General features: G+C 42.3%; 8 non-coding genes across 8 annotated transcripts; all 8 read left to right on the top strand.

Moving 5' to 3' along the window:
- Positions 1-423: 423 nt before the first annotated feature.
- On the top strand, positions 424-630 carry LOC124790986. The gene has a single exon (XR_007016433.1). It is a non-coding gene; the product is annotated as a small nucleolar RNA U3 (small nucleolar RNA).
- A 953-nt stretch (positions 631-1,583) lies between these two features.
- LOC124791045 lies at positions 1,584-1,702 on the top strand. The gene has a single exon (XR_007016482.1). It is a non-coding gene; the product is annotated as a U5 spliceosomal RNA (small nuclear RNA).
- Positions 1,703-4,112: 2,410 nt separating this feature from the next.
- On the top strand, positions 4,113-4,319 carry LOC124790985. The gene has a single exon (XR_007016432.1). It is a non-coding gene; the product is annotated as a small nucleolar RNA U3 (small nucleolar RNA).
- Positions 4,320-5,268: 949 nt separating this feature from the next.
- On the top strand, positions 5,269-5,387 carry LOC124791044. Its single transcript, XR_007016481.1, has one exon. It is a non-coding gene; the product is annotated as a U5 spliceosomal RNA (small nuclear RNA).
- Positions 5,388-7,797: 2,410 nt separating this feature from the next.
- On the top strand, positions 7,798-8,003 carry LOC124791003. Its single transcript, XR_007016449.1, has one exon. It is a non-coding gene; the product is annotated as a small nucleolar RNA U3 (small nucleolar RNA).
- A 953-nt stretch (positions 8,004-8,956) lies between these two features.
- Positions 8,957-9,075, top strand: LOC124791017. The gene has a single exon (XR_007016458.1). It is a non-coding gene; the product is annotated as a U5 spliceosomal RNA (small nuclear RNA).
- A 2,411-nt stretch (positions 9,076-11,486) lies between these two features.
- On the top strand, positions 11,487-11,693 carry LOC124790997. The gene has a single exon (XR_007016443.1). It is a non-coding gene; the product is annotated as a small nucleolar RNA U3 (small nucleolar RNA).
- Positions 11,694-12,642: 949 nt separating this feature from the next.
- LOC124791043 lies at positions 12,643-12,761 on the top strand. The gene has a single exon (XR_007016480.1). It is a non-coding gene; the product is annotated as a U5 spliceosomal RNA (small nuclear RNA).
- Positions 12,762-15,023: the final 2,262 nt, after the last annotated feature.

Below are 15,023 nucleotides of genomic sequence, written 5' to 3'. Positions count from 1 at the left end.
AGAGTGAGGTGAATGAGCTAGTGCTGTGCGAAAATTTTCGAAGAGAGAGGCGGTTTTAAAGAAAGCACAAGAGTCCTATGAATGCCCTCTTGTGTGTTTCTCTTTCAGTGGCTATTTGGCATGTCTGCTTGCGCCATAGAATGCTACTGTATGTGCCCCAGGCCGCCATCTAGCGGCCGGAGGTGCAAGCGGTGTTTACATACAGTCTCGCCTGAGGCAATGGTCTCTCATTTCGGAACGCAAGAAGCACTGGTAGCGCACAAAATAGCTGAGTGAGATCATGGCGGCCAAGTAAGAGTAGAAGTTGGTTCTTTGCAGAATGTCCGAGCTTGTAAATCGCGAAATGTGAAGAGTGTGTCGTATTCTCGTAGGGCGTGTTGACGGTCTCGTGGCATAAGTAGCGAGCGGTGATAGCTTGCAAGCAAGATCATACTTCACAGGATCATTTCTGTAGTATGTCTTCAACTCTCTCTAGTTCAAAGCTGGAGTAGACGTAACCACGATGATGAGTGGTAGCACTTTCCCTGAGCGTGAGGCTTGCGATCGAGATTCATCGCATCTTGGTTGTAATCGATGATCGTTCACCACATTCTGAGGGATGTGGGAAGGGAATAGCGCTTTCCGAGTGGTGGTTTTATTATATAGATTAGAAGCGTAAGTCATACCTTTGGTATCGGGACACGCGTCGTTGCAGAAATGTCGCTGCAGGTTGTGGAAGGACTTTGATTGCCACATGTCATGAAAGCTTTGTGGAAGTTTCTCGAGTGTCACGGGGACGAGCCATTTGATTTGGCCTGCTCCAAGTGCTAGGCTTGGATGACAACGACGTACTTTTGAGTTACAAGAATGAGTGAGCAACACAAGAAGAGTGCAATTGATGACCATAAAAAGCTGACACACAACACAGTCTTGATAATCACCACTAATGCATGATGTACGAAACATTTAGGAGGAGCACGTTTGGCTAGCAAACATGAATTGAGTGATTTGCAAGGCACTGTTATCTGCAAGAAGGAATGCATGAAATTGGCAAATGAATAAGACTGTTTCAAATACTATCGACAGAAATTTTATTTCTGTTGTCAACTAGTATTAATTAGATGTGTGGGAGTAGGGGGATATTTCCCTTGCACCATACATCTACATACACGTTGCGTCTGATGTGGCCTAGATTTGCGTACAAAGAACTGTCTAGTTGTCAGTTTTTTCAGTGAACGAGTGTGGTAGGGAGGAGAGAGATTAGTGTTAGATGCAGAGCAGTGCGGGCAGTTGTGTGTCGGACGTTGTATGTCGGACGGTGAGTCGCCGACAGGAATTAGGCGTGCTGCCATCTGTCGGCAGGTGAGGTAATGAAGCAGCTTGAATGGTGACAGAAATGATGGAAATAGTTAACTAAAGAGTAATAGCGACGACATTTGGCAGACACGTGTTTCAGCGTTGACAGTTAGTTTGGGGTGTGTGCTTGCATGACAGTGGAAGTCTGTTGACGGTAGAGAAGTAGACAAGACGGAAAGAATTTTCCGCGTTCTCGCGGAGAAGTAATAGAGAAGCAGCCATAAGTATTGAAGTGAGGGCGTTGATCGGCACTCTGGTTTCCCTTCAAAACGAATAAATCTTTCGCCTTTTACTAAAGATTTCCGTGGAGGGGAACATTAAATGAGTCTATAAGGTATTTTTCGTAGTGCTCGGCTATTGCTGAGCCATCATCACAAGTGAAAACGTAATGTAAGTAGCAAGAGGTAGATTGTGTTGTGTGAATGAAGGGCGTGGAGTAGCGGATGACGTTGGTTCAGGCAGATATTTGTGTTTTTAAAATTTGAAATTGTAATAGGCCGTGTCGTAGTATAATGAAACAAGTACATTTGCCCTGAAATGGCGTGCAGTGTGTTAGACGATTGTGTAAAGAGAGAGCTACAGGACTACCTGGAAACACTTGGTGAACCCTTGCCGTACCTCAGTTCTAGATGATTTGAGAGTGTTTACTTGCACTGCAGTTGCACAACAGCATATAAACTGATATTTGGAAGTGAATGATGAATGATAGGCTTTGTAAGAAATACTGGTATGTGATTAGTAGATTATGTTTTGAAACCCAAAATTATTTTTACCACAGAAGTTTGTGATTTGTAGGTATGATGTGAGTGAGCTTTGGGCCGAAGATGGTGGTTAGTTGGGCAGGATAAGTATTTAAATGGTTTTCAATAGAGTGGATATTAGTGACACTGGCTTGTTGCCATAATGTGTTTGTTCATAACAGTGTACTCAGTTGTGTAGAAGATTTAGGTGAGAAAGAGACAGTTGTTGAATATGACATAAATAGCTAGAAATGAAGTAAGTAGCAATTTCCTGCTAGGTGTAGTTTGGGTATGGTGTGTCTCAGTGAGAGAGAAATCTTGAAATTGAAGGGTTGTTCCTAGCTACAGTCTTGGAAACTATGTATCTGCTGTTGACTCCAATGTTTTCAAGATTACTTGTGTACAAAATTGGGCAGACTTTGCAGTTTCTTCTTCAGTAGATCAGTGGAAGGTGGTGCAGATAATGGTAAAAATGTTCAGTGCCTCCTGTGAGTTGTTGATGCTGCTTGTCTTTTAAGTAAAATTGATAGGGGCTCTTGATTGACCCAGCCATACACAGAGCTGGTGCATACTTGGCTTGAGAAGACTTTGGTCAGTAAATGATGAAATACCAACACAGTGCTCACAACAAAGCTCCTTTCCCTGCATTCTAGTTTCCCTCGGGTATAGAGTGACATGATATTGGCAGAGGATGTGCAGATAATCACTTTGATCAGGCTGTTTGTTTTTTTAATGCTCTTTTACCAGAATCCATGCATAGTGATAACTGTGTTCTCTGGTGGAACACGATGAGAACATTGTGTGAAGTGCACGGAAGTAGCTATTTGAGTATGTATGAAAATGTGAGGTAACCACTGTTACTCCTAAATTTCTGTGGAATAAAGTTTTCTGTATGTGTGTGTGTTTGAAAATCCCAGAGGTTCAAGTTGGTAGTTTATATGTTGCAAGCGAAAAAAGCTTTTTAGTAAACTGAGGCACTAGCATTAGTTTCCTGTTCACTGTGACAAGGAAGCTAGTATAAAAAGTAGTTTGTGGTTTTGCTTGCAAAGAAGTGCTCATGGGATGAAAGCACTGCTTGGGATTATTCTGAGATGATGGGGGGATTGCTAAACATGTAGCATTTTAGTAAGGAGCTTGTCGGAGTAGTTGTATAGTTGTAAAATTATTTGTTATTTTATGAGAAATTTCTTTATTCATAGCACATGGGCCATCATAGTTGAAGCATACAGATTGGCATGGCATGCGTAGGTCTGTAAAATGTCCTGACAGTGATGTTCATAGAGACTTGTTGTGTACTTTGATTCTTCATCTGTTTAACAGTAGACATAAGAAATGTATTAGTGGAGCAAGTAGCTGTGAAATTACTGGTGTATGATTGATAGTATGGACGTGGCGCTGAATGGAAGTGTTTGTTCAGCTGTGGGTGTTTTCATAATTGCCATGTGAGGAAGAGCAATACTCGTGATAGGCGAAAAGAGATACAGAGAGAAACACATTTGTTGCGAGTATTGTATATCAGCAGCTCCAAGGGCGGGTATCAAGTAAGACGCAAAGTGAAACGAAAGAGGAAGTATGCATGAAAGAGGCCAAATATCGACAAGAGTTCGCACTGTTAGAGTGAGGTGAATGAGCTAGTGCTGTGCGAAAATTTTCGAAGAGAGAGGCGGTTTTAAAGAAAGCACAAGAGTCCTATGAATGCCCTCTTGTGTGTTTCTCTTTCAGTGGCTATTTGGCATGTCTGCTTGCGCCATAGAATGCTACTGTATGTGCCCCAGGCCGCCATCTAGCGGCCGGAGGTGCAAGCGGTGTTTACATACAGTCTCGCCTGAGGCAATGGTCTCTCATTTCGGAACGCAAGAAGCACTGGTAGCGCACAAAATAGCTGAGTGAGATCATGGCGGCCAAGTAAGAGTAGAAGTTGGTTCTTTGCAGAATGTCCGAGCTTGTAAATCGCGAAATGTGAAGAGTGTGTCGTATTCTCGTAGGGCGTGTTGACGGTCTCGTGGCATAAGTAGCGAGCGGTGATAGCTTGCAAGCAAGATCATACTTCACAGGATCATTTCTGTAGTATGTCTTCAACTCTCTCTAGTTCAAAGCTGGAGTAGACGTAACCACGATGATGAGTGGTAGCACTTTCCCTGAGCGTGAGGCTTGCGATCGAGATTCATCGCATCTTGGTTGTAATCGATGATCGTTCACCACATTCTGAGGGATGTGGGAAGGGAATAGCGCTTTCCGAGTGGTGGTTTTATTATATAGATTAGAAGCGTAAGTCATACCTTTGGTATCGGGACACGCGTCGTTGCAGAAATGTCGCTGCAGGTTGTGGAAGGACTTTGATTGCCACATGTCATGAAAGCTTTGTGGAAGTTTCTCGAGTGTCACGGGGACGAGCCATTTGATTTGGCCTGCTCCAAGTGCTAGGCTTGGATGACAACGACGTACTTTTGAGTTACAAGAATGAGTGAGCAACACAAGAAGAGTGCAATTGATGACCATAAAAAGCTGACACACAACACAGTCTTGATAATCACCACTAATGCATGATGTACGAAACATTTAGGAGGAGCACGTTTGGCTAGCAAACATGAATTGAGTGATTTGCAAGGCACTGTTATCTGCAAGAAGGAATGCATGAAATTGGCAAATGAATAAGACTGGTTCAAATACTATCGACAGAAATTTTATTTCTGTTGTCAACTAGTATTAATTAGATGTGTGGGAGTAGGGGGATATTTCCCTTGCACCATACATCTACATACACGTTGCGTCTGATGTGGCCTAGATTTGCGTACAAAGAACTGTCTAGTTGTCAGTTTTTTCAGTGAACGAGTGTGGTAGGGAGGAGAGAGATTAGTGTTAGATGCAGAGCAGTGCGGGCAGTTGTGTGTCGGACGTTGTATGTCGGACGGTGAGTCGCCGACAGGAATTAGGCGTGCTGCCATCTGTCGGCAGGTGAGGTAATGAAGCAGCTTGAATGGTGACAGAAATGATGGAAATAGTTAACTAAAGAGTAATAGCGACGACATTTGGCAGACACGTGTTTCAGCGTTGACAGTTTGGGGTGTGTGCTTGCATGACAGTGGAAGTCTGTTGACGGTAGAGAAGTAGACAAGACGGAAAGAATTTTCCGCGTTCTCGCGGAGAAGTAATAGAGAAGCAGCCATAAGTATTGAAGTGAGGGCGTTGATCGGCACTCTGGTTTCCCTTCAAAACGAATAAATCTTTCGCCTTTTACTAAAGATTTCCGTGGAGGGGAACATTAAATGAGTCTATAAGGTATTTTTCGTAGTGCTCGGCTATTGCTGAGCCATCATCACAAGTGAAAACGTAATGTAAGTAGCAAGAGGTAGATTGTGTTGTGTGAATGAAGGGCGTGGAGTAGCGGATGACGTTGGTTCAGGCAGATATTTGTGTTTTTAAAATTTGAAATTGTAATAGGCCGTGTCGTAGTATAATGAAACAAGTACATTTGCCCTGAAATGGCGTGCAGTGTGTTAGACGATTGTGTAAAGAGAGAGCTACAGGACTACCTGGAAACACTTGGTGAACCCTTGCCGTACCTCAGTTCTAGATGATTTGAGAGTGTTTACTTGCACTGCAGTTGCACAACAGCATATAAACTGATATTTGGAAGTGAATGATGAATGATAGGCTTTGTAAGAAATACTGGTATGTGATTAGTAGATTATGTTTTGAAACCCAAAATTATTTTTACCACAGAAGTTTGTGATTTGTAGGTATGATGTGAGTGAGCTTTGGGCCGAAGATGGTGGTTAGTTGGGCAGGATAAGTATTTAAATGGTTTTCAATAGAGTGGATATTAGTGACACTGGCTTGTTGCCATAATGTGTTTGTTCATAACAGTGTACTCAGTTGTGTAGAAGATTTAGGTGAGAAAGAGACAGTTGTTGAATATGACATAAATAGCTAGAAATGAAGTAAGTAGCAATTTCCTGCTAGGTGTAGTTTGGGTATGGTGTGTCTCAGTGAGAGAGAAATCTTGAAATTGAAGGGTTGTTCCTAGCTACAGTCTTGGAAACTATGTATCTGCTGTTGACTCCAATGTTTTCAAGATTACTTGTGTACAAAATTGGGCAGACTTTGCAGTTTCTTCTTCAGTAGATCAGTGGAAGGTGGTGCAGATAATGGTAAAAATGTTCAGTGCCTCCTGTGAGTTGTTGATGCTGCTTGTCTTTTAAGTAAAATTGATAGGGGCTCTTGATTGACCCAGCCATACACAGAGCTGGTGCATACTTGGCTTGAGAAGACTTTGGTCAGTAAATGATGAAATACCAACACAGTGCTCACAACAAAGCTCCTTTCCCTGCATTCTAGTTTCCCTCGGGTATAGAGTGACATGATATTGGCAGAGGATGTGCAGATAATCACTTTGATCAGGCTGTTTGTTTTTTTAATGCTCTTTTACCAGAATCCATGCATAGTGATAACTGTGTTCTCTGGTGGAACACGATGAGAACATTGTGTGAAGTGCACGGAAGTAGCTATTTGAGTATGTATGAAAATGTGAGGTAACCACTGTTACTCCTAAATTTCTGTGGAATAAAGTTTTCTGTATGTGTGTGTGTTTGAAAATCCCAGAGGTTCAAGTTGGTAGTTTATATGTTGCAAGCGAAAAAAGCTTTTTAGTAAACTGAGGCACTAGCATTAGTTTCCTGTTCACTGTGACAAGGAAGCTAGTATAAAAAGTAGTTTGTGGTTTTGCTTGCAAAGAAGTGCTCATGGGATGAAAGCACTGCTTGGGATTATTCTGAGATGATGGGGGGATTGCTAAACATGTAGCATTTTAGTAAGGAGCTTGTCGGAGTAGTTGTATAGTTGTAAAATTATTTGTTATTTTATGAGAAATTTCTTTATTCATAGCACATGGGCCATCATAGTTGAAGCATACAGATTGGCATGGCATGCGTAGGTCTGTAAAATGTCCTGACAGTGATGTTCATAGAGACTTGTTGTGTACTTTGATTCTTCATCTGTTTAACAGTAGACATAAGAAATGTATTAGTGGAGCAAGTAGCTGTGAAATTACTGGTGTATGATTGATAGTATGGACGTGGCGCTGAATGGAAGTGTTTGTTCAGCTGTGGGTGTTTTCATAATTGCCATGTGAGGAAGAGCAATACTCGTGATAGGCGAAAAGAGATACAGAGAGAAACACATTTGTTGCGAGTATTGTATATCAGCAGCTCCAAGGGCGGGTATCAAGTAAGACGCAAAGTGAAACGAAAGAGGAAGTATGCATGAAAGAGGCCAAATATCGACAAGAGTTCGCACTGTTAGAGTGAGGTGAATGAGCTAGTGCTGTGCGAAAATTTTCGAAGAGAGAGGCGGTTTTAAAGAAAGCACAAGAGTCCTATGAATGCCCTCTTGTGTGTTTCTCTTTCAGTGGCTATTTGGCATGTCTGCTTGCGCCATAGAATGCTACTGTATGTGCCCCAGGCCGCCATCTAGCGGCCGGAGGTGCAAGCGGTGTTTACATACAGTCTCGCCTGAGGCAATGGTCTCTCATTTCGGAACGCAAGAAGCACTGGTAGCGCACAAAATAGCTGAGTGAGATCATGGCGGCCAAGTAAGAGTAGAAGTTGGTTCTTTGCAGAATGTCCGAGCTTGTAAATCGCGAAATGTGAAGAGTGTGTCGTATTCTCGTAGGGCGTGTTGACGGTCTCGTGGCATAAGTAGCGAGCGGTGATAGCTTGCAAGCAAGATCATACTTCACAGGATCATTTCTGTAGTATGTCTTCAACTCTCTCTAGTTCAAAGCTGGAGTAGACGTAACCACGATGATGAGTGGTAGCACTTTCCCTGAGCGTGAGGCTTGCGATCGAGATTCATCGCATCTTGGTTGTAATCGATGATCGTTCACCACATTCTGAGGGATGTGGGAAGGGAATAGCGCTTCCGAGTGGTGGTTTTATTATATAGATTAGAAGCGTAAGTCATACCTTTGGTATCGGGACACGCGTCGTTGCAGAAATGTCGCTGCAGGTTGTGGAAGGACTTTGATTGCCACATGTCATGAAAGCTTTGTGGAAGTTTCTCGAGTGTCACGGGGACGAGCCATTTGATTTGGCCTGCTCCAAGTGCTAGGCTTGGATGACAACGACGTACTTTTGAGTTACAAGAATGAGTGAGCAACACAAGAAGAGTGCAATTGATGACCATAAAAAGCTGACACACAACACAGTCTTGATAATCACCACTAATGCATGATGTACGAAACATTTAGGAGGAGCACGTTTGGCTAGCAAACATGAATTGAGTGATTTGCAAGGCACTGTTATCTGCAAGAAGGAATGCATGAAATTGGCAAATGAATAAGACTGGTTCAAATACTATCGACAGAAATTTTATTTCTGTTGTCAACTAGTATTAATTAGATGTGTGGGAGTAGGGGGATATTTCCCTTGCACCATACATCTACATACACGTTGCGTCTGATGTGGCCTAGATTTGCGTACAAAGAACTGTCTAGTTGTCAGTTTTTTCAGTGAACGAGTGTGGTAGGGAGGAGAGAGATTAGTGTTAGATGCAGAGCAGTGCGGGCAGTTGTGTGTCGGACGTTGTATGTCGGACGGTGAGTCGCCGACAGGAATTAGGCGTGCTGCCATCTGTCGGCAGGTGAGGTAATGAAGCAGCTTGAATGGTGACAGAAATGATGGAAATAGTTAACTAAAGAGTAATAGCGACGACATTTGGCAGACACGTGTTTCAGCGTTGACAGTTAGTTTGGGGTGTGTGCTTGCATGACAGTGGAAGTCTGTTGACGGTAGAGAAGTAGACAAGACGGAAAGAATTTTCCGCGTTCTCGCGGAGAAGTAATAGAGAAGCAGCCATAAGTATTGAAGTGAGGGCGTTGATCGGCACTCTGGTTTCCCTTCATAACGAATAAATCTTTCGCCTTTTACTAAAGATTTCCGTGGAGGGGAACATTAAATGAGTCTATAAGGTATTTTTCGTAGTGCTCGGCTATTGCTGAGCCATCATCACAAGTGAAAACGTAATGTAAGTAGCAAGAGGTAGATTGTGTTGTGTGAATGAAGGGCGTGGAGTAGCGGATGACGTTGGTTCAGGCAGATATTTGTTTTTTTAAAATTTGAAATTGTAATAGGCCGTGTCGTAGTATAATGAAACAAGTACATTTGCCCTGAAATGGCGTGCAGTGTGTTAGACGATTGTGTAAAGAGAGAGCTACAGGACTACCTGGAAACACTTGGTGAACCCTTGCCGTACCTCAGTTCTAGATGATTTGAGAGTGTTTACTTGCACTGCAGTTGCACAACAGCATATAAACTGATATTTGGAAGTGAATGATGAATGATAGGCTTTGTAAGAAATACTGGTATGTGATTAGTAGATTATGTTTTGAAACCCAAAATTATTTTTACCACAGAAGTTTGTGATTTGTAGGTATGATGTGAGTGAGCTTTGGGCCGAAGATGGTGGTTAGTTGGGCAGGATAAGTATTTAAATGGTTTTCAATAGAGTGGATATTAGTGACACTGGCTTGTTGCCATAATGTGTTTGTTCATAACAGTGTACTCAGTTGTGTAGAAGATTTAGGTGAGAAAGAGACAGTTGTTGAATATGACATAAATAGCTAGAAATGAAGTAAGTAGCAATTTCCTGCTAGGTGTAGTTTGGGTATGGTGTGTCTCAGTGAGAGAGAAATCTTGAAATTGAAGGGTTGTTCCTAGCTACAGTCTTGGAAACTATGTATCTGCTGTTGACTCCAATGTTTTCAAGATTACTTGTGTACAAAATTGGGCAGACTTTGCAGTTTCTTCTTCAGTAGATCAGTGGATGGTGGTGCAGATAATGGTAAAAATGTTCAGTGCCTCCTGTGAGTTGTTGATGCTGCTTGTCTTTTAAGTAAAATTGATAGGGGCTCTTGATTGACCCAGCCATACACAGAGCTGGTGCATACTTGGCTTGAGAAGACTTTGGTCAGTAAATGATGAAATACCAACACAGTGCTCACAACAAAGCTCCTTTCCCTGCATTCTAGTTTCCCTCGGGTATAGAGTGACATGATATTGGCAGAGGATGTGCAGATAATCACTTTGATCAGGCTGTTTGTTTTTTTTAATGCTCTTTTACCAGAATCCATGCATAGTGATAACTGTGTTCTCTGGTGGAACACGATGAGAACATTGTGTGAAGTGCACGGAAGTAGCTATTTGAGTATGTATGAAAATGTGAGGTAACCACTGTTACTCCTAAATTTCTGTGGAATAAAGTTTTCTGTATGTGTGTGTGTTTGAAAATCCCAGAGGTTCAAGTTGGTAGTTTATATGTTGCAAGCGAAAAAAGCTTTTTAGTAAACTGAGGCACTAGCATTAGTTTCCTGTTCACTGTGACAAGGAAGCTAGTATAAAAAGTAGTTTGCGGTTTTGCAAGCAAAGAAGTGCTCATGGGATGAAAGCACTGCTTGGGATTATTCTGAGATGATGGGGGCATTGCTAAACATGTAGCATTTTAGTAAGGAGCTTGTCGGAGTAGTTGTATAGTTGTAAAATTATTTGTTATTTTATGAGAAATTTCTTTATTCATAGCACATGGGCCATCATAGTTGAAGCATACAGATTGGCATGGCATGCGTAGGTCTGTAAAATGTCCTGACAGTGATGTTCATAGAGACTTGTTGTGTACTTTGATTCTTCATCTGTTTAACAGTAGACATAAGAAATGTATTAGTGGAGCAAGTAGCTGTGAAATTACTGGTGTATGATTGATAGTATGGACGTGGCGCTGAATGGAAGTGTTTGTTCAGCTGTGGGTGTTTTCATAATTGCCATGTGAGGAAGAGCAATACTCGTGATAGGCGAAAAGAGATACAGAGAGAAACACATTTGTTGCGAGTATTGTATATCAGCAGCTCCAAGGGCGGGTATCAAGTAAGACGCAAAGTGAAACGAAAGAGGAAGTATGCATGAAAGAGGCCAAATATCGACAAGAGTTCGCACTGTGAGAGTGAGGTGAATGAGCTAGTGCTGTGCGAAAATTTTCGAAGAGAGAGGCGGTTTTAAAGAAAGCACAAGAGTCCTATGAATGCCCTCTTGTGTGTTTCTCTTTCAGTGGCTATTTGGCATGTCTGCTTGCGCCATAGAATGCTACTGTATGTGCCCCAGGCCGCCATCTAGCGGCCGGAGGTGCAAGCGGTGTTTACATACAGTCTCGCCTGAGGCAATGGTCTCTCATTTCGGAACGCAAGAAGCACTGGTAGCGCACAAAATAGCTGAGTGAGATCATGGCGGCCAAGTCAGAGTAGAAGTTGGTTCTTTGCAGAATGTCCGAGCTTGTAAATCGCGAAATGTGAAGAGTGTGTCGTATTCTCGTAGGGCGTGTTGACGGTCTCGTGGCATAAGTAGCGAGCGGTGATAGCTTGCAAGCAAGATCATACTTCACAGGATCATTTCTGTAGTATGTCTTCAACTCTCTCTAGTTCAAAGCTGGAGTAGACGTAACCACGATGATGAGTGGTAGCACTTTCCCTGAGCGTGAGGCTTGCGATCGAGATTCAGCGCATCTTGGTTGTAATCGATGATCGTTCACCACATTCTGAGGGATGTGGGAAGGGAACAGCGCTTTCCGAGTGGTGGTTTTATTATATAGATTAGAAGCGTAAGTCATACCTTTGGTATCGGGACACGCGTCGTTGCAGAAATGTCGCTGCAGGTTGTGGAAGGACTTTGATTGCCACATGTCATGAAAGCTTTGTGAAAGTTTCTCGAGTGTCACGGGGACGAGCCATTTGATTTGGCCTGCTCCAAGTGCTAGGCTTGGATGACAACGACGTACTTTTGAGTTACAAGAATGAGTGAGCAACACAAGAAGAGTGCAATTGATGACCATAAAAAGCTGACACACAACACAGTCTTGATAATCACCACTAATGCATGATGTACGAAACATTTAGGAGGAGCACGTTTGGCTAGCAAACATGAATTGAGTGATTTGCAAGGCACTGTTATCTGCAAGAAGGAATGCATGAAATTGGCAAATGAATAAGACTGGTTCAAATACTATCGACAGAAATTTTATTTCTGTTGTCAACTAGTATTAATTAGATGTGTGGGAGTAGGGGGATATTTCCCTTGCACCATACATCTACATACACGTTGCGTCTGATGTGGCCTAGATTTGCGTACAAAGAACTGTCTAGTTGTCAGTTTTTTCAGTGAACGAGTGTGGTAGGGAGGAGAGAGATTAGTGTTAGATGCAGAGCAGTGCGGGCAGTTGTGTGTCGGACGTTGTATGTCGGACGGTGAGTCGCCGACAGGAATTAGGCGTGCTGCCATCTGTCGGCAGGTGAGGTAATGAAGCAGCTTGAATGGTGACAGAAATGATGGAAATAGTTAACTAAAGAGTAATAGCGACGACATTTGGCAGACACGTGTTTCAGCGTTGACAGTTTGGGGTGTGTGCTTGCATGACAGTGGAAGTCTGTTGACGGTAGAGAAGTAGACAAGACGGAAAGAATTTTCCGCGTTCTCGCGGAGAAGTAATAGAGAAGCAGCCATAAGTATTGAAGTGAGGGCGTTGATCGGCACTCTGGTTTCCCTTCAAAACGAATAAATCTTTCGCCTTTTACTAAAGATTTCCGTGGAGGGGAACATTAAATGAGTCTATAAGGTATTTTTCGTAGTGCTCGGCTATTGCTGAGCCATCATCACAAGTGAAAACGTAATGTAAGTAGCAAGAGGTAGATTGTGTTGTGTGAATGAAGGGCGTGGAGTAGCGGATGACGTTGGTTCAGGCAGATATTTGTTTTTTTAAAATTTGAAATTGTAATAGGCCGTGTCGTAGTATAATGAAACAAGTACATTTGCCCTGAAATGGCGTGCAGTGTGTTAGACGATTGTGTAAAGAGAGAGCTACAGGACTACCTGGAAACACTCGGTGAACCCTTGCCGTACCTCAGTTCTAGATGATTTGAGAGTGTTTACTTGCACTGCAGTTGCACAACAGCATATAAACTGATATTTGGAAGTGAATGATGAATGATAGGCTTTGTAAGAAATACTGGTATGTGATTAGTAGATTATGTTTTGAAACCCAAAATTATTTTTACCACAGAAGTTTGTGATTTGTAGGTATGATGTGAGTGAGCTTTGGGCCGAAGATGGTGGTTAGTTGGGCAGGATAAGTATTTAAATGGTTTTCAATAGAGTGGATATTAGTGACACTGGCTTGTTGCCATAATGTGTTTGTTCATAACAGTGTACTCAGTTGTGTAGAAGATTTAGGTGAGAAAGAGACAGTTGTTGAATATGACATAAATAGCTAGAAATGAAGTAAGTAGCAATTTCCTGCTAGGTGTAGTTTGGGTATGGTGTGTCTCAGTAAGAGAAATCTTGAAATTGAAGGGTTGTTCCTAGCTACAGTCTTGGAAACTATGTATCTGCTGTTGACTCCAATGTTTTCAAGATTACTTGTGTACAAAATTGGGCAGACTTTGCAGTTTCTTCTTCAGTAAATCAGTGGAAGGTGGTGCAGATAATGGTAAAAATGTTCAGTGCCTCCTGTGAGTTGTTGATGCTGCTTGTCTTTTAAGTAAAATTGATAGGGGCTCTTGATTGACCCAGCCATACACAGAGCTGGTGCATACTTGGCTTGAGAAGACTTTGGTCAGTAAATGATGAAATACCAACACAGTGCTCACAACAAAGCTCCTTTCCCTGCATTCTAGTTTCCCTCGGGTATAGAGTGACATGATATTGGCAGAGGATGTGCAGATAATCACTTTGATCAGGCTGTTTGTTTTTTTTAATGCTCTTTTACCAGAATCCATGCATAGTGATAACTGTGTTCTCTGGTGGAACACGATGAGAACATTGTGTGAAGTGCACGGAAGTAGCTATTTGAGTATGTATGAAAATGTGAGGTAACCACTGTTACTCCTAAATTTCTGTGGAATAAAGTTTTCTGTATGTGTGTGTGTTTGAAAATCCCAGAGGTTCAAGTTGGTAGTTTATATGTTGCAAGCGAAAAAAGCTTTTTAGTAAACTGAGGCACTAGCATTAGTTTCCTGTTCACTGTGACAAGGAAGCTAGTATAAAAAGTAGTTTGTGGTTTTGCTTGCAAAGAAGTGCTCATGGGATGAAAGCACTGCTTGGGATTATTCTGAGATGATGGGGGGATTGCCAAACATGTAGCATTTTAGTAAGGAGCTTGTCGGAGTAGTTGTATAGTTGTAAAATTATTTGTTATTTTATGAGAAATTTCTTTATTCATAGCACATGGGCCATCATAGTTGAAGCATACAGATTGGCATGGCATGCGTAGGTCTGTAAAATGTCCTGACAGTGATGTTCATAGAGACTTGTTGTGTACTTTGATTCTTCATCTGTTTAACAGTAGACATAAGAAATGTATTAGTGGAGCAAGTAGCTGTGAAATTACTGGTGTATGATTGATAGTATGGACGTGGCGCTGAATGGAAGTGTTTGTTCAGCTGTGGGTGTTTTCATAGTTGCCATGTGAGGAAGAGCAATACTCGTGATAGGCGAAAAGAGATACAGAGAGAAACACATTTGTTGCGAGTATTGTATATCAGCAGCTCCAAGGGCGGGTATCAAGTAAGACGCAAAGTGAAACGAAAGAGGAAGTATGCATGAAAGAGGCCAAATATCGACAAGAGTTCGCACTGTTAGAGTGAGGTGAATGAGCTAGTGCTGTGCGAAAATTTTCGAAGAGAGAGGCGGTTTTAAAGAAAGCACAAGAGTCCTATGAATGCCCTCTTGTGTGTTTCTCTTTCAGTGGCTATTTGGCATGTCTGCTTGCGCCATAGAATGCTACTGTATGTGCCCCAGGCCGCCATCTAGCGGCCGGAGGTGCAAGCGGTGTTTACATACAGTCTCGCCTGAGGCAATGGTCTCTCATTTCGGAACGCAAGAAGCACTGGTAGCGCACAAAATAGCTGAGTGA

Source organism: Schistocerca piceifrons, chromosome 3, assembly GCF_021461385.2.
Source record: "Schistocerca piceifrons isolate TAMUIC-IGC-003096 chromosome 3, iqSchPice1.1, whole genome shotgun sequence".
In the NCBI taxonomy this organism is placed as follows: domain Eukaryota; kingdom Metazoa; phylum Arthropoda; class Insecta; order Orthoptera; family Acrididae; genus Schistocerca; species Schistocerca piceifrons.
This window is presented reverse-complemented; position numbering and strand designations above follow the sequence as displayed.